We start from the raw sequence: 23,462 nt of genomic DNA, 5'->3' as shown, positions 1-23,462 counted from the left end.
GCAATTTCAGAGCGAAGCACAACCGACTAACCTGTACAAATTTGCCATCCAATATAACACCAAACATGGTTGTAAATTAACAGTCAGGCCTTAACGGCTTAACATGTCATTATTTTCACAGAAAAATTGCAAGAGGGAATTAAGCAATAAATATTTTCCAGTGCCATGATCACCATGGTCCTCACTGGGGCAACGAGAGAGGAAACCTATCAGATGCAAAATATGTTTCTGCGATCATCAGGTCATAGTTCATTCCGTCTTCAGAAAGAAAGCTATCAGCTACACAAATTTTTTCTGTGATCAGGAGGTCATAGTTCATTCCATCTTCAAAAATAAGCACAACCATGGGTTCTTAGATGCAGTTCAGATTCGACTATTCTAAGAATTATTAGCAATCAGACGAACACAGAGACGAGCACCACAAGAAGAAAAAGGGGGTACCTCGAGCTTGGATTGCCTGGGCTCCGGCTTGGGCTTGGGCGGCGGGGGCGGCACATAGTCCGGCGGCGGCGGGGATGGGGACGTCTAGGACTTGGTCGGTCGGTGGTGCGTCTCGTAGGGCGTGGGGGCGGGCCTGAGCTTGGGCGCGGGCGGCGAGTCCAGCGCGAGGGCGGCGGGGGGGCGCTAACATGGCCTTCTCGGGCGCCGGCGTTTAGGAGGTTGTGGGCGGCGATCCGGAGGAAGGGGCTTCCTTCTTGACCTTCCGAGTAGAAGAAGGCACGGGCGGTGAGAGGAGGAGGAGGAGAAGCTAGGGGATGGGGGAAGGGAGGGAGGGGACGTACGTGCTGGGGCGGCGGCGTGGGGGAGCTGCAGTGCTGGGGGCGCGGGGGCGCGGGGGGCGGCGCGGGGGAGCTGCGGTGGTGGGGGTGCGGGGGCGCGGGGGCGGCGGGGGTGGAGTCCGGTGGGGGTCGGGGCGGCGGCGTCGGGGCAGTGCGCGGGTGGATCTGGCGAGGGAGAGGGACGAAGGGGATCTGGCGGAGAGGGAGGAATTAGCTAGGGGGAAGCTTACTAATGGCGCACCCCGCAGCGGTGCGCCATTAGTATGTTTTTTTTAGATAGCAATGGCGCACCCGCGGTCGGTGCGCCATTAGTAATCTTTTTTTATATAGCAATGGCGCACCAGCCAGAGATGCGCCATTAGTAATCTTTTTTTATATAGCAATGGCGCACCAGCCAGGGGTGTGCCATAAGTAATTTTTTTTTATTTTTTGTTGCATCTAATAATTTTTTAGAGAATGAATATGAATATGAGACAGTAATAATTTTTAATAAAAATAGTAATAATTTTTTAAAAAATATCATCAAATTTGTTATTTGAAAATATTTATGAATATGAAAAAATATCATCAAATTTATTATTTGAAAATATCATCAAATTTGTTATTTGAAAATATAATCAAATTTGTTTTTTTTTTGCAATTTTAGTTCCATTCATTTGTGACGGTGGAGCGGGTCCGGGAGGGTGCGGGGGGTCATCAATGGCGGTGGAGCGGGGGAGGTTGCAGTGGGTCGGCGGCGGTGGTGGAGCGGGGGAGGGTGCGGGGGGTTGGCGGCGGCGGCCGGTGGAGCGGGAGAGGGTGCGGTGGGTCATCGGCAGCGGTGGAGCGGGGGAGGGTGCGGTGGGTCATCGGCGGCGGTGGAGCGGGGGAGGGTGCTGGGGGTCGGCGGCGGCGGCCGGTGAGCGGGGGAGGGTGCGGTGGGTCGGCGGCGGCGGTGGAGCGGGGAAGGGTGCGGGGGGTCGGCGACGGCGGCTGGTGGAGCGGGGGAGAGGGTGTGGGGGGTGCTCGGCGACGAGGGGGACCAGATCTGGCAAGGTGGGATAGCGATCGAGATGGAGGGGGATCGAGATCGAGTGTCCATGAAATTTAAAAACATTCATGAGTTCAAAAAGTGCCCATGAAATACAATCGAGAAATGAAGGTTACAATTTAAATACAATCGATCTTAGCTAGCTATCTGTTCACAATCCTCTTGCCCTTATTTTTCGTAAATGGAGTTCTTCTCTTGAACGGACGTCCTTTAGGTAGGGTGGTCCTGCTTCTTCTTGTGGTGTATGCTGATACTTCATCGTCGTCGTCATGTTCCATCTTTGGGTCCCCGTACTTGTCGAAGTCTTTCTCATTGACGACTCCATCCATTCCGATGAACTTCCTTTTGCCTCTCCTCATGACAACACGACTGGGCTTTGGCGGGTCGGTAATGAAGAAGCATTGGTCCACTTGGGAAGCCAGTACCCATGGCTCATTTTTCGCGGTGACGTTTGCGCCCGCGGTCTTGGATTTGGCTTCGGGTATAACCATGGTGGTGAAATACCGGTCTTCTTTTATGACGTTCTTGGCCCATCTGACACGAAACATCGGGACCTTCTCTCCAGCGTAGCTCAGCTCCCAGATCTCCTCGATCCTTCCGTAGTATCTGTCCTTGTCGTTACCGGTGTAGGATTCCATCGTTACCCCAGAGTTCTGATAACCATCGCTCTTCATGTCCTTTCCCTCGGTGTAGAATGTGTAGCCGGTGATATCGTACGCCTCATACGTCATCAGGTTGTGCTCGGCGCCCTGTGACAAGGCGAATATGAGTTGTTCTTCCGCGGAAGAATCCTCATGCAAAGGGTACGATAGAAGCTTCTGCTTGAACCAACGCGTGAAACATGAGTTGTGCTCTTTGATTATATCTCCGTCCGTCCTCTGTTGGCCTCGGTCATTGTACGTCTTCTCAATAAAGGTTTTGTGCTCTACCACCCAAGGATCGACCACGTCTATGTGTTGTAGCGCGACTAGGTTTTCTCTTTCAAAGTCGGCGAGTCGACCCTCGAAGTCGACATGCATTTCGCGGCGACCCTCACGGTGACCCCATCCAGCGAGCCTGCCGAGGTGCCTGTTGACGGGCAGACCAACGGGGTTCTCGATGCCTAGATAATTCGTGCAGTAGGAGATGCACTCTTCGGTCAGAAAGACCCTGGCTATGCTTCCATCTGGACGTGACATGTTGCGAACGTATCCTTTGATGACACCATTCATCCTTTCAAACGGCATCATGCTGTGCAGGAACGCCGGCCCGAGTTGGATGATATCATCGATGATATGGACCAGCAGATGCACCATAATGTCGAAGAATGCGGGCGGGAAGTACATCTCAAGCTTGCATAGTATCACCACGATCTCTTCCTGTAGCCTTGTGAGTTGCCTCACGCCAACCGACTTCCGAGAGATGACCTCGAAAAAGTTGCATAGGCCAAATAGCGTTTCACGGACATGCGCGTCCATGATCCCACGGATTGCAACTGGAAGTATCTGCGTCATCAGCACGTGACGGTCGTGAGACTTCATCCCGCTGAACTTCTGCTTCGCTGGGTCTAGGTATCTGCTTATCTTCCCCGCGTAACCGTAAGGAAGTTTTACTCCTACAAGGCAGGTGAAAAACTGATCGATCTCCTCCTAACTTAGAGTGAACCACGCGGGAGGGCAGTCATTTCCGGTCTTCTTGGCCTTTTTGCCTTTGCAACGACTTTCCGTGTCTTGCTTCGCCTCATCATCATCATCATTAGCGTGAAGCTCCTCCCTGATGCCCATTGATTTCAAGTCTGCCCTTGCTTTCGGCCCATCTTTGGTCCTCTCTGGCATGTTGAGCAGGGTACCAAGCAGACTCTCGCACACATTCTTCGTGATATGCATGACATCAAGGCTGTGAGGCACACGGTGGATCTTCCAGTACGGCAGGTCCCAGAAAACAGACCTCGTTTTCCATACCTTCAGCAGCGGCTCTGGCGCCTTTCGCTTCTTTCCCGGCTCTGGCGCCTTTTGCTTCTTTCCCGGCAGTGGGCAATCTTTCCAATTTTTCAACAGCTCGTCTATTTCCTCGCCACGCCTCGTACACGGGCGTCTTCGGGGTTTGGTTTCACCATCGAACAGATCCTTGTGTTTTCTCCATGGGTCATCATCGCGAAGCCACCTTCGATGTCCCATGAACACGGTTTTTGAAGACCTGGGATCTCTATCTAGCTGGCGATACGTTGTGTCATCCATGCACCTAACGCATCCAGAAAATCCGTGGACCACCTGCCCCGCGACATATCCGTAACCGAGATAGTCGTGCACCATCGTGAGCAGTGCGGCTCTCATAGGGAAATATTCTTTCTGTGCGGCGTCCCACGTATTGGCTGGCGTTTTCCACAGCGTGTCTAGCTCCTCTTTCAGCAGCCCCAGATACAGAGTGATGTCGTTCCCTAGTTGTTTCGGCCCTTCAATTAGCATACTCATGTGAATGTACTTCCTCTTCATGCACAACCAGGGGGAAGGTTGTACATCCACACAAACACAGGCCAAGTGCTATGTGTGCTTCTCTGGCTGCCAAACGGATTGACTCCATCGGTGCTCGCGCCCAGCACGATGTTCCTTGGATCCTTCCCAAGTTTTGGGTGTTCGAAGTTCAACGCTTGCCACTGGCTCCCATCCCTAGGGTGACTCAGCATCTTGTCTTTTTTATTTATCTCCGGATCATTTGCGTCATCTTCTGGCTTCTTCTCCTCCCTATCCGCGTGCCAATGCAGGAGCTTTGCTACCTTAGGGTCCGCGAAATACCGCTGCAGATGAGGAGTGACCGGAAAGTACCACGCCACTTTTCGAGGAGCTTTCTTCCTCTTCTTGTATCGAGTGACGCCGCACACCGGACATATGGTAGACTCCGCGTGCTCGTCCTGATAAATGATGCAATTGTTCATGCACACATGGTATTTCACGTGTGGTAAATCAATAGGACACACATTTTTTTCGCCTCCTCAAAACTGGTCGGGCACTTGTTCCCCTTGGGAAGATGTTCGTGCCAGAATGTCATGTTCTCGTCGAAGCATGCGTCGGTCATTTTGTGTTTTACCTTCATCTCCAGAGCCATGAGCGTTACTTTCAGGTGGGTATCCTCGGGCCTGCATCCTTCATACAATGGAGTAATCGCATCTATCTCCAGTTGATCCAGCTTGGCTTTCTCTCGGGCGGCAGCTCTTGCGTTATTCGTCTGCTTGAGAAGCAGCTCTTGAATATGAGGGTCCTGCACCCAGCCCATCGATGGTCCATCGTCGTTTGCTCCGCCGGCATATTCATCTTCATGATCATGCCATTCGTCTGCTCCGACATCTTCCTCATCATCATGTCCTGCATCTTCTACATGATGACTGTGTACAGCATCACCGTCGTGATCATGTCCTGGAGATTCTTCGTCTTCTCGCCCGCCCGAGCCGTGGTGGTTGTCTTGCTGCCCTTCCTCATTTCTTGCCCGGCCCCCATGGACGACTTCATAGTCATCTTCGTCACCTTGCCACCGATAGCCATCAATGAAACCACGCAAGAGCAGGTGGTCCCGCACCTGCCCGGAATCCGGGTCCGCAATAAGGCTCTTCAGCTTGCATCTTCGACACGGACATCTTATTTCCGTCTCGTTCTTTTGAAGCATCTCGGCCTTCGCGGAGCTCAAAAACCTATTCACAATGCCTTCAGTCATCGTGCGGACCATGGTCACCTGCGGGGTACAGCAAAACGATATTTTAGAACCAAGAAAAAATTTGGCATGACTTTCCCTAAAAATAGGACCAAAAAGAATGCATAGTGCCAAATTCTCGCCGAAACGGAAATGAATCAACATTCTGGCAAAATATTGGCAACTATCGCATTTCAAATACCGGTACCTGCAAACACAAACATATATGCAACACCACAAACATATGCAACACCACGAACATACATAGATCTAGCTAGGCCATAAAAAGTGCATGTGCACATTGTTGGAGGGAGAACAACATAAAGATAGCTTTCCCCCTTACTTACCTATCAACAAAAGGTAATTTAACCACTTAATTTGGATGAATCTATGGTGCAAATGAGGTGAGGAGGAGGAGGCAGCCGAGACAAGCTTGGAGGAGGAGGTGGAGACAATGAAGTGGGGAAAGTGAGTGGTTAGGTGTGGCTGTCTAAAATATCTTGTTGGTCCCAGGTTACTAATGGCGCACCACCTGCAAATGCGCCATTAGTAACCCTGGTTACTAATGGCGCACCTGTTGGTGGTGCGCCATTAGTAGTTTTGCAAAAAAAATCTATATACTAATGGCGCACCATGGCATAGTGCGCCATTACTAGTTTAAACTAGTAATGGCGCACTATGCCACGATGCGCCATTAGTAGTTTTGCAAAAAAAAGAATAAAAAAACAATAGTGGCGCACTGTGCGGCTGGTGCGCCATTACTAGTTAGAAGTAGTAATGGCGCACTATGCTCTGGTGCGCCATTAGTATGTTTGGAAAAAAATTGTTACTAGTGGCGCACCATTTGTCTGGTGCTCCATTAGTGTCTTTCACACTAATGGCGCACCAGCACATGGTGCGCCACTGCTATATAGTAGTGGCGCACCACATGTCTGGTGCGCCATTAGTGGTCATTCCATCTATAGCCCTTTTCCTAGTAGTGCTAGCAGATGGCAAACGGCAAAGAGCTTTGCCATCAGCAAGCAGACAACAAAGATGCCACATGGCAGGTACCTATACAACCTGGAGCATTGGGCTGGCCTATATGGTTTCTTTGCCGCCAGCTAGCTGACGACAAAGAACTTTGCATCTTTGCCGTCTGCCAGTGGACGGCAAAGCACACCGTTAACCCCTTAACATCCCTAAGCTGCCACATGTGCCGTCCAGGTCCTTTGCCATCAGCTAGCTGACGGCAAAGACCTTTTCATCTTTGCCGTCTACCAGCAGATGGCAAAGAGGCCTTTGCCGTAACCTATTCAGCCGGACATGTTGTCATCTACTGCCTAACGGCAAAGGTCTTTGCCGTCAGCCATCCATGCCTTTGCCGTTAGGCATGGCTGACGGCAAAGTGCATGATTCCTGTAGTGATGAAAAAACTTCTAGACTGAATTTCGTCTATCTTTGCAAGCCAGTCAGACACCGGGTTGTGTAGGTTTGTGAATGTTCATCAAGGAAAGCATTCTGCTTTTTTATCATCACTGAAAATTCTTGTTCATCTCGGTCAAACATTCATGTGATCCCCTGTTACGCTTGCTTGGTTGCATGAAGATGAGAAATGGGATAATAGTAATGTTTAAATTGTTGTGAATAGTTAGAGGTACATTTCCTACTCCCGTGGGAGTTGTTGGAATTCTCTAAAGAGGAAGGGTGATGTAGCACAGCATCAGAAAGTATTTCCCTGAGTTAAGAACCAAATTTAATCGAACCAGTAGGAGTCTACAAGCTAACCAAGATAAGCAGCACCTACACACAAAAAAATAAAAGCTTGCTCCCCACTTGGCAAGGGGGTTGTCAATCCCCTCGTCTTGCTAGTTGCAAGATTAAAAGCAAATAGTGATAGATAGTGGTACGGAAAAAGGGTAAAATAGTATAGGGAAAATAAAAGAGCAATTATTTAAACACACGTATTAATAGAGAATGGACCCTGGGGCCGTAGGTTCACTAGTGGCATCTCTCTCGAAAGCAAGTAGTGTATGGTAGACAAATTACTATTGGGCAATTGATATAAAAGCAGCAAATTATAACTATGATCGTGCATCGCATAATCTTGTAAAAGCGTTACGTCAGTGATAAGTAGACCTTTATCCAACTACATCTACTATTATTACTCCACACCGAAACCGCTCTCCAGCATGCATCTCAAGGCACGAAGTTTAATGAAAAACAAAGTAATGCAATAATCAAGATGACATAATGTAGACAAAAATAAATCCAGCAATAAGATAAACCCCCATCGTTTTACACTTAGTGGCAATAATACAAATATGTGTCTTGTCCCTTTCTGTCACTCAACTACTATGCACCACTCCCTCTAAAGAATTACCCATCTATCTTGGTCAGACAAGACAAATAAATCGGAAAGCACACATAGTTGCTTAATTATACAGCAAAGAAACTTCAGAAGATTCAATTAGTTTCAATGAACAATCTGATCACAAATCCACAATTCATCGGATCCCAACAAACCACCACAAGAATTATATCGGATTGATCTCAAAAGAGAACATGGTATTGAAGATCCACAAGAGAGAGAACCATCTAGCTACTACTATGGACACGTAGGTCCTAAAGGAACTACTCACACATCATCATAGAGGTAGTAAGGTTGATGAAGAAGCCTCTGGAAATGGTTTCCCCCTCTCCCGAATAGGGCTCCAGATGGGATCGCTTCAAAATAAAGGATTGCGGCCACGGAGAAATTCTTCTGGGGGAACGACAAAGTGTTCGGTATTTATAGGAATTTGTAGCATTGGAATTAAGCCAAAAGGTGGTCAGGGGGGCACATGGACTATTGCGGCCAGGAAGTGGCCGTGCCGTGTGTCCAGGGGGAGCCTCATGGCTTGTCTGGTCATCTCTTGAAGCTTTTATGGTTCCTTCTGGTCTAGAAAAAATCATCAAAAATTGGCATCATATTTAGACCTTCCTAGATAATGATTTTCTATGATACCAAAGAAAAAAAATAGGAACTGGCACTGGGCACTAAGTTAACTAGATAATACCCCGCACGTTGTTGCGGAACATTTTGGCTTCTGTGAGCATATTCTAAGAAAAGCGTCTATAGGATGAATGAAAAGGAAACACACCACTATTTTCATTATAACATGCAGCCAATACCTTAGGTTTATATGAACCACAATACTATTATGTATTTACTTGCCTGGGTTGTCCTTTGTGGTATTGGTTCCTGGAAGAAACAAAAATAAAGAATAAACTCAGGGAAAATAAATAGAAACATGGTTGCAAGCTCTCCTGGTAAAGCGATGGCACAATGGTGAAACAATATATGCTCGGACAACTGGAAGTAATATTTAAATGTGGATTATCTACAGTGCCCCATGGAGCTAGGAAAAGAATCTGTTATGCTCAAGAATTGGTTGCCAATCTGATATAATTTGTTTTCTTGTTTAGACATCATGCATGTCAAAACAAATGATGGAACTCCAACCTTTCAAGTACCGTAACCATGTATATGGCAATGATCCGAAAGAACAACCAATAATCATGCATCATTGGATGGCAAACAATTGTATTCATTCATATACGGATATAATTATAGAAGCCATGACAAAAACTAATCAATGAATCATGCAAGATAAGCTCATGATAAAATAGCTAGATAGTATAGTACGATTATAAATGGATCAATGGAGGAAAAGGAACAACCTGATACAAATTAGATGCCATGAGGAAGGTACCAGCTCCCGATAGAGACTTCGAACTTGACCTATAACTTAGTGGAGACAGTCATGCATGAAGCAAAATCAACAACACTGCATGAGGTTAACTTGTAAGATGTAATTAGGGCTTGGCATAGATACCTGCTCATGGCAAAAGAAATGTGGGGAATGGTTCTTGATAAAGCGCACATGCCCGAGATGGTACCTCAGCTTCGGCCATGGAGCGCGTACACAATGATCTGGTGGCACAACTTCATGAAGCACTTCGTTGTTGCTTAGGGAAGCTTCGGGTCAACTCCTCCTGATTCACCCTATCGAAAACGATAGTTGTAAAGGCGTGCGGTCGGCATGACGGGCTTCCACTTCGGCGCTCCAGCGCACTAATTTTCCGATAACAAAACCTGATAACCTAGCTAATCTCTTGAGAATGGAGAAGATCTGTTTCTTAAAAGGGAGATTAACTCCTGCGCTTGCTTATTGGAGAAGATGAAGAGGATCCGACATAGAATATGAAGAGTGCTACGTAAAATCAATCGATTTAGTGGAAATAAATGATTTTTTGAGGGAAATTCAGTGGGAGTAATTGGGGAGGCGACATGCACGTTTTATTTTCCGGATTGTCCCATCAAACCAAAGCAGCGCGCCTATTGACCCATGGGCTGGAACCAAAGAAGCAGCTAAGCTCAATTGCTTCTTTTCTTATTAATTAATAGGGAAAGAGGCATGATCACTACTACTTAAGAGAAAGGGACGGTCAAAACTTATTATTATTATTTTGACCTGAGGGACGGCCGAAAATCAACGCATGACATGCAGTGCATGTTCAGTTTTGCTTACATGGCAGGAATATTGACGTGGGATGAGTGCATGTCTAGAAAATGTAGTGCATGTGTGGGGCATGTGTGATGTGGATAGGTTGCATGTTAAGAGAAATAGGATAGTGGGGATGAACTATTTAGGTATTATAGATAGGTTAGTCCATAAAAGTAATATAAATGATATAAAAAGCATATAAAAGTGATAATACAATACCATGAAACAATTAAAAATTATCGATACGTTTGAAACGTATCAACTTTTCATGTGTTGACTAAATAGCTGAAGTTATAAAGCGTATCAATAGCAAAGATGGGTGTGCAAATGAGTGGTAGAAATTGCCAGGGTATATAAAAAAGGATTATAAAAGATGAAAATTCCCATGGAACAAATGAATAGGTAATACTAGCTTGAATATTAGCATGCTTAAAAGGTTAATGTACCATGGAACAGATGAAAAGGTATCAGTGCCTCCTTTCAAATCCATTTGTTGCAGGCCACTGAGCCATTTAGACGGCATGAATCATCATTCGTCATCAACGGGGCCATTTTGAACCATGTTGAAAAGAATCTGCATATGAAAAAGAGAAAACGTGGGTTTAAGGCAGTTCTTCAGAACAAAAAAACAAAGAACTATTCTTCTAAAATTCTCCCAACACCTCCCTACCCCATATGAAAAAAAACAAGATGGGCATGCAAGTATGTAGTAAAACACATCATATAAGAACATGGCAAAAATGCCAACTACTAGAAAAAATGATAGGATGACAATAGTAAGCAATGACAACATGATGCATGGCAATTTTGCATTTAACAAACTACTACATATATGACATCATGGCAAACAAAAAATATCGAATCGCACCCGTGAAAGACATGGCAAATTTGCATTGAACAAACTAGTACAAATATGATATCATGCCAAAAATATAACCAATCACATACATGATGGCATGGCAAATTTGTAGTGAACAAACCTTCTAAATATATCATATCATGGAAACAAGATAACACAGATCAAAAATCTTAAAGAACATGGCAAATTTGCGTTGAACAAACTACTACAAAAATGACAGCATGGCAAAAATATAACAAAATTGTCAAAGTACCAAGCTGCAAAAATGAGGGGGGAATGGCCCCAATGATGACAAAGTTGTCTTAGCTGCCAAATTTTCCATGTGATCTATGGACTGGGGCCACAATGCTCACCGTCGTAGCACCAGAATCATCGATGAGTTGGTGCAGCCTCTCCCCGCCTAGTTAACTTCAACCATCGTGAAACCCTACACCCACAACACCGTCGTGTCGGCGTCGTGCTACCCGATAACTCGTCGAACGATGGTGCAACCGCCAATGGCCATAACAAAACTACATATCATGCTCTCCTCGTCGATTTCAACCATCCTGAAACCCTACACGCACAACACCATCGTGTGTCGTCATCGCACTACCCAGTAACTCGTCGAACGATGGCACAACGGCCATCGGCCATGACAAAGCTACATCTCCGGCTCTCCACTATAGAAAACGCTAGGGACATGTGTGCCAATGAAAACCAAAAAGACAAAGGATGTGGGGGGTGTAGGGCAGTGTAACTCGAGCACTCTCGCAAATGCCAGGGTGGTGGAGCCAGAATAGGACGTCGGCAGGAAACAACTATTGACGCTCGAAACTGGCACAATCATAAAAGTTGCTTAAAGCTATGTCAAGATTAATTTAAAGTTATGATTGGAAGTCACCATGGGATAGCTCTATTCGAGAAGATCATGATGGATATGAAGATGGTCTAAAACGGAGCTCGGATGCAAAAGTTATGACAAGTTCAGAGATGCTCATATTGACATCAGATTATAAAACGGCCATAGACTCAATTAAGATGGCCTCTGCTGGAAAACATTTCAAAATAAAAGTTGTGCGTCTCGTCGAATCGGTTGATTTTGATATAAAAATCGTCTTAATCCAATGTCGTATGCAACTTGTGGAGGCAAAACAAGGTCAGAAACAGAAGCTACACAGTCATTTTGGACCGACCGAGTTGATTGACGCGGTGAGACCAAGTTGATCCGGAATATTACAGAACGTTACAGAGAGTTGGCCACGTTCACTCAATGGGACCGAAGCAAACCAATCGGTGAGACCGAGTTGATCCGGAAAATTGCCAAAGATTCCTGTCCAAGTTAGGTTAGGGTTTTTGACGTTTTGGATGGACTTTTTAGTCCTTTTCTTGTACGAGAAGTCCAGCCGCCTCATAAATAGATGAGAGGTGACGGCCGATTGAACAACACACAAGCGACAAATCAATATACTATTTTTTACCCTCGTTTTTACATCTCTCCCTTGTTCTTTCTCTCTCGTTCTTTGTTTGTTCTTCGTGTTGAAGGGCAGCGATCCTCGAGGTCCTAGGGGTGAGCGAATCGACCTAGGGCATCCCATAGCCGCCGCGCGTCCAGACGGAGTCCCTCCCGGGCGTGTGGGGTTTCGGGTGCTCAAAAGTGCCTGCCGGATTGCTTGCGTACCGCACTTCCGGACGGGCCTCCTTCGACGTGAGCTGCGATGCATCACCCTCGGCGTTGGAGGTACACGGTGACGTGTTCGTGTGCGAACATACTTCTTGGCAACTCTGCTGGGGAAGAAAGATCAAGAATCATCATCAACCATGTCAAATATCCCCAAGCCCTCATAAGTTAGCTCGATAACATCATTAAGCCCGGTCTTGATGAACTATCGGATGAACATCGCCAAGCCTACGAAGCGCGCAAGAAGCAGCATGAAGAGGCTTTTGAGGCGCTCAAGAAGAAGCGCGAGGAGGAGGGTTTAGAGGCGTTTAGTTTCAGGAAGGACCGTCAAGGCAACATCACTCCGGTTGGAAACGTCAATTTCCCTTCTCTCATTGACGAACAAGATGAAATCACTGTGAATAAAGTTTTTTCACCAGAGCAAGTGGTTGTGATTGAGAGTCTTGTTAGTAAGGGTAATGTGATGGCATACAATTCTTTTGTGGCTAGTGCTAATGCTCAGAAAAATATGCCTCCGTCATCTAGTGGTACTGTTGGTATATCTGAAAACCCTAGTCCAACTTTACCTATTTCATCGGCACCACCTATGAAACAACAATATAATATGCCGTTGAATTTTTACCCTACTCAAACCAATCAGCTTGTGGCTGCACCTACATATCCTAATCCTATTATGAGCGTGCCCAATTCGGCATCAATGCCGAATCACTTTGTCACACCACCTATAGGCGCAAGCATGTTTGGTCTTCCGTCCAATGATGGCCCGGCGCCCATCCCACAAGTCGCACCGCTAGCTAGTGCTCAGGTTGCTCCTATGTCATTGCCACAAACATCTTCATCTAGCTAGGATCCAATTTTAGCTAAATTAAGGGAGGATTTGCATCAGATGTTTCTAGAAACTTTCGGAAACGAGCCGAAAGTAAAGCGTCGTGTGTACCGAAAGCCTTATCCTGACCACTTTGATGCAGTTTTGTACCCTCAAGGTTATAAGGTTCCTGATTTTGTCAAATTTAGTGGAGAGGGCACGAAAACAACATGGGAGCATGTTAGTCAGTATTTAGCGCAGTTTGGTGAAGCAAGTTCCATAGAACAAATGAAAGTGCGTTTATCTCCCTTGTCTTTAACCGGCATCGCATTTTCATGGTTTGCTTCTTTGCCACATGGCTCAATTCTCTTATGGTCGCAATTAGAGCAAAAGTTTCATGATCACTTTTATAGCGGCGATAATGAGCTGAAATTGTCACATCTTACATCGGTTAGGCAAAAACATGATGAATCGGTCACTGATTATGTCAAGAGATTTAGAGATATAAAAAACCGATATTATAGCTTAGTGATAACTGAGAGAGACTTGGAGGATCTTGTTCTTAATGGTTTGAAAACTCACATTAAAGAGAGGCTAGAAAGTTATGAGTTTTCGAGCATTAATCAAGTCTTACAAAAATCTTTGGCCCAAGAGAGTCGAAGTAAAGAGGTCCACAATGGTGATAATTCAGACGATGAGGTTGATGTCTGTACTACTGAATTTGTTTGGTCCTCAAAGGCCAAACCCTATAGGTGCAATGCTCTTAAGCCAATTCGCAAGAATCATGATGAGGAGATGAGGTCTACTTTTGATATATCAAAGTGTGATAAAATATTTGATGCTCTCTTGCAAGACAAGATGATTAGAATATCACACACCATACCGCCGTTTGAGGAGCCAAAATGGCGTGCTTATTGCAAGTACCATAATTCATTTTCTCATGCTACTAACGATTGCAATGTTTTTCGACGATAGATACAATCGGCCATTAATGACGGACGATTGAATTTTGCTGAGATGCAAGTTGATAAACAACCCTTCCCGATAAACACCATGGACTTGGAAGGGAAGAAAATGTTAATTCGGCCTAACATAGCCGAATCCGCTAATAAAGATAATGTTGTTATTGGTGAACCCAGGAATAGCAAGGAGGGCGAAAAGGTCTTGGGAAGAAAGATTGTGCTTGAGAAACAACCCGATGGCAAGGAAGTGTTGAAGATCACTATAAAAAATGCTACACTCGGGGGGCAACCAAAAGTGCAAGAGGATACTCATGTTAAATTGATCAGTCCCAAGAATTCAGAAGTTGGCAAGTGGAAAAAGAATGAAACTAAGAACAAGAAAATCAAGCCAACTTTTGATATGTTGTTATCCAAATATGCAAGTCAAGAGGCCGGTTTTAGCTCTAATCGGCCATCAAATTCAAAGCGTTCAAGATCGCCTTTGGAGCAAGAGTTTCGATGCTATGCAGGGCCATATGGGTCATGGGTACCAACACCATGGATGTCACCCCCCCCCCTATGCGCCATATTACATGGGAGACTTCAATGGAGGATGGGGGCAACCCCCAATGACTCCTTGTGCTTTTCATATGGGGTGGGCAGTACCTAGAAGGCCTGCTCGCGAGAGGCTTTATTATCCCACACAAGGACGTCTGAGCTATGGTGCTAATCGGCCAACAAGATTTTCTCTAAGCAAGGTCAATAAAAAAGTGTGGCGTGTTAAGTCACCTAATGCGGAAATTTCAGAATGCGACAAGCAAAAGGAGATCACAAAGCTGATTGTTGGTAATCTGGCTAATTCTAATGGTGATATTCTTATTGTTCAACAGGGTTCCATGGCTAATGATCATGAGGCTAGCACGAGCAGGGCCAAACATAGGGATCCCAAATGTATTCTACCTAGGTGGTGTCCTCCAGGTTTAACTAAGACAATGAAAAGGATATTACAATGCATGAGGAACCACGAGAAGGTAGAGCACCAAGTTCATAAGCAAAGGGACGAATTTTGCAATGAAATCCGACCCATGGCGCTCACGAAACAAGTGTGGAGGCCTAAACAAAAATAAAACACGGATGCTTCTACATTAGTTGCAGCAACACCTTCACCACCAAAAGAGGATGATGCGACTCCTATTACATCGTCCACACCACCTGAAACATCCCCTTCAATTGAGGAAACTTTAAGCCCAATATACACATTGGGAGATGAAGACGAGATGGTGGATTACGAATCCACGCCGGTTCGGGAAGGTATGGATATTAATATGGTGTATTACTTACCTGCCGAGTTTCGTGCTATAGGTGAAGAAGAGTATGTGGCCCAGCTAGATTTTGGTCCTAAGAACGCTATCTTCGAGAAGCCAAAAGAACCGGTGAAACACTTGAAGCCATTGTACCTCAAAGGTCATATTAACGGATCGCCGGCTGCTAGGATGCTTGTTTATGGTGGTGATGTGGTAAACCTTATGCCCTACTCGGTCTTCAAGAAGTTTGGGTTAGATGATGACGCATTGATGAAGACCAGTATGGTACTTAATGGATTTGAGGGTAAAGAAAAGACAGAGGCCAAAGGTGTGATGTGCATGGAACTCACTGTGGGAAGCAAAACTTTGGCCACCACATTCTTCATTGCCGAGGTGCAAGGTAACTATAATGTTATATTAGGTCGTGATTGGCTTCATGCTAACCAATGTGTGGCATCTACCATGCATCAATTCTTAATACAATGGGTCGATGATGAGGTAGAAATCATTCACGCGGATAATTCGGCTTGTGTTGCTTTGGCCGATGCATCGGTGGATTGGAATCATCCTGATGTTACTTGCTTAACAGGGTGTGACCTCTTAGAGTTTGATTTCCTTAGTGCTACAAGGAACGGGTTCATTCCCATCTCTTTAAAGCCGATTGGTGGTAATCGGTTCCAAGTATGATGTAAACAAGAAATTAAAATCAATGGCCGATATATATTTATCGCCCTAAGCACATATAAATGGCCGATGGAGTGTTGACATCGTCCTTAGAACAAACATGGTATAAGTTAGTTTTCAGCACGCCAGCTTGCCAAAAAACAGGGGGCATGTGTTGACGCTCAAAAGTGGCACAATCATAAAAGTTGCTTAAATCTATGTCAAGATTAATTTAAAGTTATGATTGGAAGTCACCATGGGATAGCTCTATTCGAGAAGATCATGATGGATATGAAGATGGTCTAAAACGGAGCTCAGATGCAAAAGTTATGACAAGTTCAGAGATGCTCATATTGACATCATATTATAAAATGGCCATAAACTCAATTAATATGGCCTCTGATGGAAAATGCATCAACATGAAAGTTGTGCGTCTAGTCCAATCGGTTGATTTTGATATAAATATCGTCTTAATCTGAGGTCGTGTGCAACCTGCGGAGGCAAAACAAGGTCAGAAACAGAAGCTACATAGTCATTTCGGACTGACCGAGTTGATTGACTCGGTGAGACCGAGTTGATCCGGAATATTACAGAAAGTTATAGAGAGTTGGCTACGTTCACTCGGTGGGACCAAAGCAAACCAATCGGTGAGACCGAGTTGATCCGGAAAATTGCCAAAGATTTCTGTCCGAGTTAGGTTAGGGTTTTTGATGTTTTGGATGGACTTTTTAGTCCTTCCCTTGTACGGGAAGTCCAGCCGCCTCATAAATAGATGAGAGGTGACGGCCGATTGAGCAACACACAATCGACAAATCAATATACTACTCTTTACCCTCATTTTTACATCTCTCCCTTGTTCTTTCTCTCTCGTTCTTCGTTCGTTCTTCGTGTTGAAGGGTAGCGATCCTCGAGGTGACGGTGTCCCTCCCGGGCGTGTGGGGTTTCGGGTGCTCAAAAGTGCCTACCGGATTGCTTGCGTACCGCGCTTTCGGATGGGTCTCCTTCAACGTGAGCTGCAGTGCATCACCCTCGGCGTTGGAGGTACACGGTGATGTGTTCGTGTGCGAACACACTTTTTGGCGACTCCGTTGGGGAAGAAAGATCAAGAATCATCATCAACCATGTCAAATCTCCCCAAGCCCTGAGAAGTTAGCTCGATAACATCATTAAGCCCGGTCTTGATGAACTATCGGATAAACATCACCAAGCCTACGAAGCGCGCAAGAAGCAGCGTGAAGAGGCTTTTGAGGCGCTCAAGAAGAAGCGCGAGGAGGAGGACTTAGAGGCGTTTCTTTCAAGTTTCAGGAAGGATCGTCAAGGCAACATCACTCTGGTTGGAAACGTCAATTTCCCTTCTCTCATTAACGAACAAGATGAAATCACTGTGAGTAAAGTTTTTTCTCCAGAGCAAGTGGCTGTGATTGAGAGTCTTGTTAGTAAGGGTAATGTGATGGCATACAATTCTTTTGTGGCTAGTGCTAATGCTCAGAAAAATATGCCTCTGTCATCTAGTGGTACTGTTGGTATATCTGAAAACCCTAGTCCAACTTTACATATTTCAACGGCACCACCTATGAAGCAACAATATAATATGCCGTTGAATTTTTACCCTACTCAAACCAATCAGCTTGTGGCTGCACCTACATATCATAATCCTATTATGAGCGTGCCCAATTCGGCATCAACGCCGAATCACTTTGTCACACCACCTATAGACGCAAGCATGTTTGGTCTTTCGTCGAATTATGGCTCGGCGCCCATCCCACAAGTTGCATCGCTAGCTAGTGCTCAGGTTGCTCCTATGTCATTGCCACAAACATCTTCGTCTACCTTGGATCCAATTTTAGCTAAATTAAGGTAGGATTTGTATCATATGTTTCTAGAAACTTTCGGAAACGAGCAGAAAGTAAAGAGTCGTGTGTACCAAAAGCCTTATCCTGAACACTTTGATGCAGTTTTGTACCCTCAAGGTTATAAGGTTCCTGATTTTGTCAAATTTAGTGGAGAGGGCATGAAAACAATGGGGAGCATGTTAGTCAGTATCTAGCGCAGTTTGGTCAAGCAAGTTCCATAGAAGAACTGAAAGTGCGTTTATTTCCCTTGTCTTTAACTGGGACCGCATTTTCATGGTTTGCTTCTTTGCCACATGGCTCAATTCTCTTATGGTCGCAATTAGAGCAAAAGTTTCATGATCACTTTTATAGCGGCGATAATGAGCTAAAATTGTCACATCTTACATCGATTAGGCAAAAACATGATGAATCGGTCACTGATTATGTCAAGAGATTTAGAGATATAAAAAATTGATGTTCTAGCTTAGTGATAACTGAGAGAGACTTAGCGGATCTTGTTCTTAATGGTTTGAAAACTTACATTAAAGAGAGGCTAGAAAGTTATGAGTTTTCGAGCATTAATCAAGTCTTACAAAAAGCTTTGGCCCAAGAGAGTCGAAGTAAAGAGGTCCATAGGTCTACAACTGATTGTCCTAGAATGCATATGGTTGAACACAATGATGATAATTCGGACGATGAGGTTAATGTCTATACTACTGGATTTGTTTGGTCCTCAAAGGCTAAATCCTATAAGTGCAATGCTCTTAAGCCGATTCGCAAGAATCGTGATGAGGAGATGAGGTTTACTTTTGATATATCAAAGTGTGATAAAATATTTGATGCTCTCTTGCAAGACAAGATGATTAGAATATCACACACCATACCGCCGTTTGAGGAGCTAAAACGGCATGCTTATTGCAAGTACCATAATTCATTTTCTCATGCTACTAACGATTGTAATGTTTTTCGATGGTAGATACAATCGGCCATTAATGACGGACGATTGAATTTTGCTGAGATGCAAGTTGATAAAACAACCCTTCCCGATAAACACCATGGACTTGGAAGGGAAGAAAATGTTAATTCGGCCTAACATAGCCGAATCCGCTAATAAAGATAATGTTGTTATTGGTGAACCCAGGAATAGCAAGGAGGGCGACAAGGTCTTGGGAAGAAACATTGTGCTTGAGAAACAACCCGATGGCAAGGAAGTGTTGAAGATCACTATAAAAAATGCTACACTCGGGGGCAACCACAAGTGCAAGAGGATACTCATGTTAAATTGATCAGGCCCAAGAATTCAGAAGTTGGCAAGTGGAAAAAGAATGAAACTAAGCACAAGAAAATCAAGCCAACTTTTGATATGTTATTATCCAAATATGCAAGTCAAGCGGACGGTTTTAGCTCTAATCGGCCATCACATTCAAAGCGTTCAAGATCGCCTTCGGAGCAATAGTTTCGACGCTATGCAGGGCCATATGGGTCATGGGTACCGACACGATGGATGTCACAACCCCCCCCCCCTATGAGCCATATTACATGGGAGACTTCAATGGAGGATGGGGGCAACCCCCAATGACTCCTTATGCTTTTCATATGGGGTGGGCAGTACCTAGAAGGCCTGCTCGCGAGAGGCTTTATTATCGCACACAAGGCCGTCTGAGCTATGGTGCTAATCGGCCAACAAGATTTTCTCCAAGCAAGGTCGATAAAAAAGTGTGGCGTGTTAAGTCACCTAATGCGGAAATTTCAGAATGCGACAAGCAAAAGGAGATCACAAAGCCGATTGTTGGTAATCTGGCTAATTCTAATGGTGATATTCTTATTGTTCAACAGGGTTCCATGGCTAATGATCATGAGGCTAGCACGAGCAGGGCCAAACATAGGGATCCCAAATGTATTCTACCTAGGTGGTGTCCTTCAGGTTTAACTAAGACAATGAAAAGGAGATTACAACGCATGAGAAACCACGAGAAGGTAGAGCGCCAAGTTCATAAGCAAAGGGACAAATTGTTCAATGAAATTCGGCCCATGGCGCTCATGAAACAAGTGTAGAGGCCTAAACAAAAAGAAAACGCAGATGCTTCTACATTAGCTGCAGCAACACCTTCACCACCAAAAGAGGATGATGTGACTCCTATTACATCGTCCACACCACCTGAAACATCCCCTTCAATTGAGAAAACTTTAAGCCCAATATACACATTGGGAGATGAAGACGAGATGGTGGATTACGAATCTACGCCGGTTCGGGAAGGTATGATATTAATATGGTGTATTACTTACCTGCCGAGTTTCATGCTATAGGTGAAGAAGAGGATGTGGGCCAGCTAGATTTTGGTCCTAAGAACGCTACCTTCGAGAAGCCAAAAGAACCTGTGAAACACTTGAAGCCATTGTACCTTAAAGGTCATATTAACGGATCGCCGGTTGCTAGGATGCTTGTTGATGGTGGTGTTGTGGTAAATCTTATGCCCTACTCGGTCTTCAAGAAGTTTGGGTTAGATGATGACGCATTGATGAAGACCAATATGGTACTTAATGGATTTGAGGGTAAAGAAAAGACAGAGGCCAAAGGTGTGATGTGCATGGAACTCACTGCGGGAAGCAAAACTTTGGCCACCACATTCTTCATCACCGAGGTGCAAGGTAAAGGAAATATGCCCTAGAGGAAATAATACAGTTATTATTTATTTCCTTAATTCATGATAAATGTTTATTATTCATGCTAGAATTCTATTAACCGGAAACCTAGTACATGTGTGAATACATAGACAAAACATATAGTCCCTAGTATGCCTCTACTTGACTAGCTTGTTAATCAAAGATGGTTATGTTTCCTAACCGATGACAAAGGGAACAACGTATGCTGTTATGCGGTTCGACCGATAAAGATCTTCGTAGAATATGTAGGAGCCAATATGGGAATCCAGGTTCCGCTATTGGTTATTGACCAGAGAGGTGTATCGGTCATGTCTACATAGTTCTCGAACCCGTAGGGTCCCCACGCTTAACGTTCGTTAACGATATAGTATTATATGAGTTATGTATGTTGGTGATTGAATGTTGTTCGGAGTCCCGGATATGATCACGGACATGACGAGGAACTCCGGAATGGTCCGGAGATAAAGATTGATATATGGGATAATAGTGTTTGGTCTCCGGAAGGGTTCCAGAATTCACCGGAAGGGGTTCCGGATGTTTCCCGAAATGTTTGGCTACGAGAACACTTTATTTGGGCCAAAGGAGAAAGCCCACAAGGTTTTTGGAAAGCGCAAAAGGAAGTTTTGCGGAGTCCAGGGGCCAGACGCCAGGGTCCCTGGCGTCTGGGTCCAAACACCGGGAACCCTGGCGTCTGGCCCTGGAGTCCGAGAAGGACTCTTGCCTTTCGGGTGAAACCGACTTTGTGGAGGCTTTTACTCCAAGTTTCGACCCCAAGGCTCAACATATAAATAGAGGGGTAGGGCTAGCACCAAAGACACATCAAGAAACACCCAGCCGTGTGCCGACAACCCCGTCCCCTCTAGTTTATCCTCCATCATAGTTTCCATAGTGCTTAGGCGAAGCCCTGCGGAGATTGTTCTTCACCAACACCATCACCACGTCGTCGTGCTGCCGGAACTCATCTACTACTTCGCCCGTCTTGCTGGATCAAGATGGCGAGGACGTTATCAAGCTGAACGTGTGCTGAACGCGGAGGTGCCGTACTTTCGGTACTTGATCGGGACGGGTCGTGAAGGTGTACGACTACATCAACCGCGTTGATAAACGCTTCCGCTTTAGGATCTTCAAAGGTATGAAGATACACTCCCCCTCTCGTTGCTATGCATCACATAGATAGATCTTGCGTGATCGTAGGAAATTTTTTGAAATTACCGCGTTCCCCAACACAAGGTAACTATAATGTTATATTAGGCCGCGATTGGTTTCATGCTAACCAATGTGTGCCATCTACCATGCATCAATTCTTAATACAATGGGTCGATGATGAGGTAGAAATCATTTACGCGGATAATTCGGCTTGTGTTGCTTTGGTCGATGCATCGGTGGATTGGAATCATCCTGATGTTACTTGCTTAACAGGGCGTGACCTCTCAGAGTTTGATTTCCTTAGTGCTACAAGGAACGGGTTCATTCCCATCTCTTTAAAGTCGATTGGTGGTAATCGGTTCCAAGGTATAATGTGAACAAGAAATTAAAATCAATGGCCGATATATATTTATCGCCCTAAGCACATATAAATGGTCGATGGAGTGTTGACATCGTCCTTAGAACAAACATGGTATAAGTGATTTTTCGGCACGCTGGCTTTGCCGAAAAACAGGGGGGCATGTGTTGACGCTTGAAAGTGGCACAATCATAAAAGTTTCTTAAATATATGTCAAGATTAATTTAAAGTTATGATTGGAAGTCACCATGGGATAGCTCTATTCGAGAAGATCAAGATGGATATGAAGATGGTCTAAAACGGAGCTCGGATGCAAAAGTTATGACAAGTTCAGAGATGCTCATATTGACATCAGATTATAAAATGGCCATAAACTCAATTAATATGGCCTCTGATGGAAAACGTTTCAACATGAAAGTTGTGCATCTCGTCGAATCGGTTGATTTTGATATAAAAATCGTCTTAATCCAAGGTCGTATGCAATTGTGGAGGCAAAACAAGATCAAAAACAGAAGCTACAGAGTCATTTCGGACCGACCGAGTTGATTGACTCGGTGAGACCGAGTAGATCCGGAATATTGCAGAAAGTTACAGAAAGTTGGCCACGTTCACTCGGTGGGACCGAAGCAAACCAATCGGTGAGACCAAGTTGATCCGAAAAATTGGCAAAGATTCCTGTCCGAGTTAGGTTAGGGTTTTTGACGTTTTGGATGGACTTTTTAGTCCTTTTCTTGTACGGGAAGTCCAGTCGCCTCATAAATAGATGAGAGGTAACGGCCGATTGAACAACACACAATCGACAAATCAATATACTATTTTTTACCCTCGTTTTTACTTCTCTCCCTTGTTCTTTCTCTCTAGTTCTTCGTGTTGAAGGGCAGCAATCCTCGAGGTCCTAGGGGCGAGCGAATCGACCTAGGATAGCCCATAGCCGCCGCACGTCCAGACGGGGTCCCTTTTGAGCGTGTGGGGTTTTGGGTGCTCAAAAATGCACACCGGATTGCTTGCGTACCGCGCTTCCTCACGGGTCTTCTTCGACATGAGTTACGGTGTATCACCCTCGACGTTGGAGGTACACGGTGACGTGTTCATGTGCGAACAACAACACTCAAATCTCAATCAATTGTGAAGTCAGGAATCGCCACCCAGATGAAGCCCAAGAGGAGGAAGGAAGATGAGCAAGGAACGAAGGGGTGAGCATTCACGCACCGTGCGAGTTGATGACCCAACAT

Source organism: Triticum aestivum, chromosome 7B, assembly GCF_018294505.1.
Source record: "Triticum aestivum cultivar Chinese Spring chromosome 7B, IWGSC CS RefSeq v2.1, whole genome shotgun sequence".
Lineage (NCBI taxonomy): Eukaryota > Viridiplantae > Streptophyta > Magnoliopsida > Poales > Poaceae > Triticum > Triticum aestivum.
The sequence above is the reverse complement of the archived record's forward strand: the minus strand, read 5'-3'. Positions refer to the sequence as shown.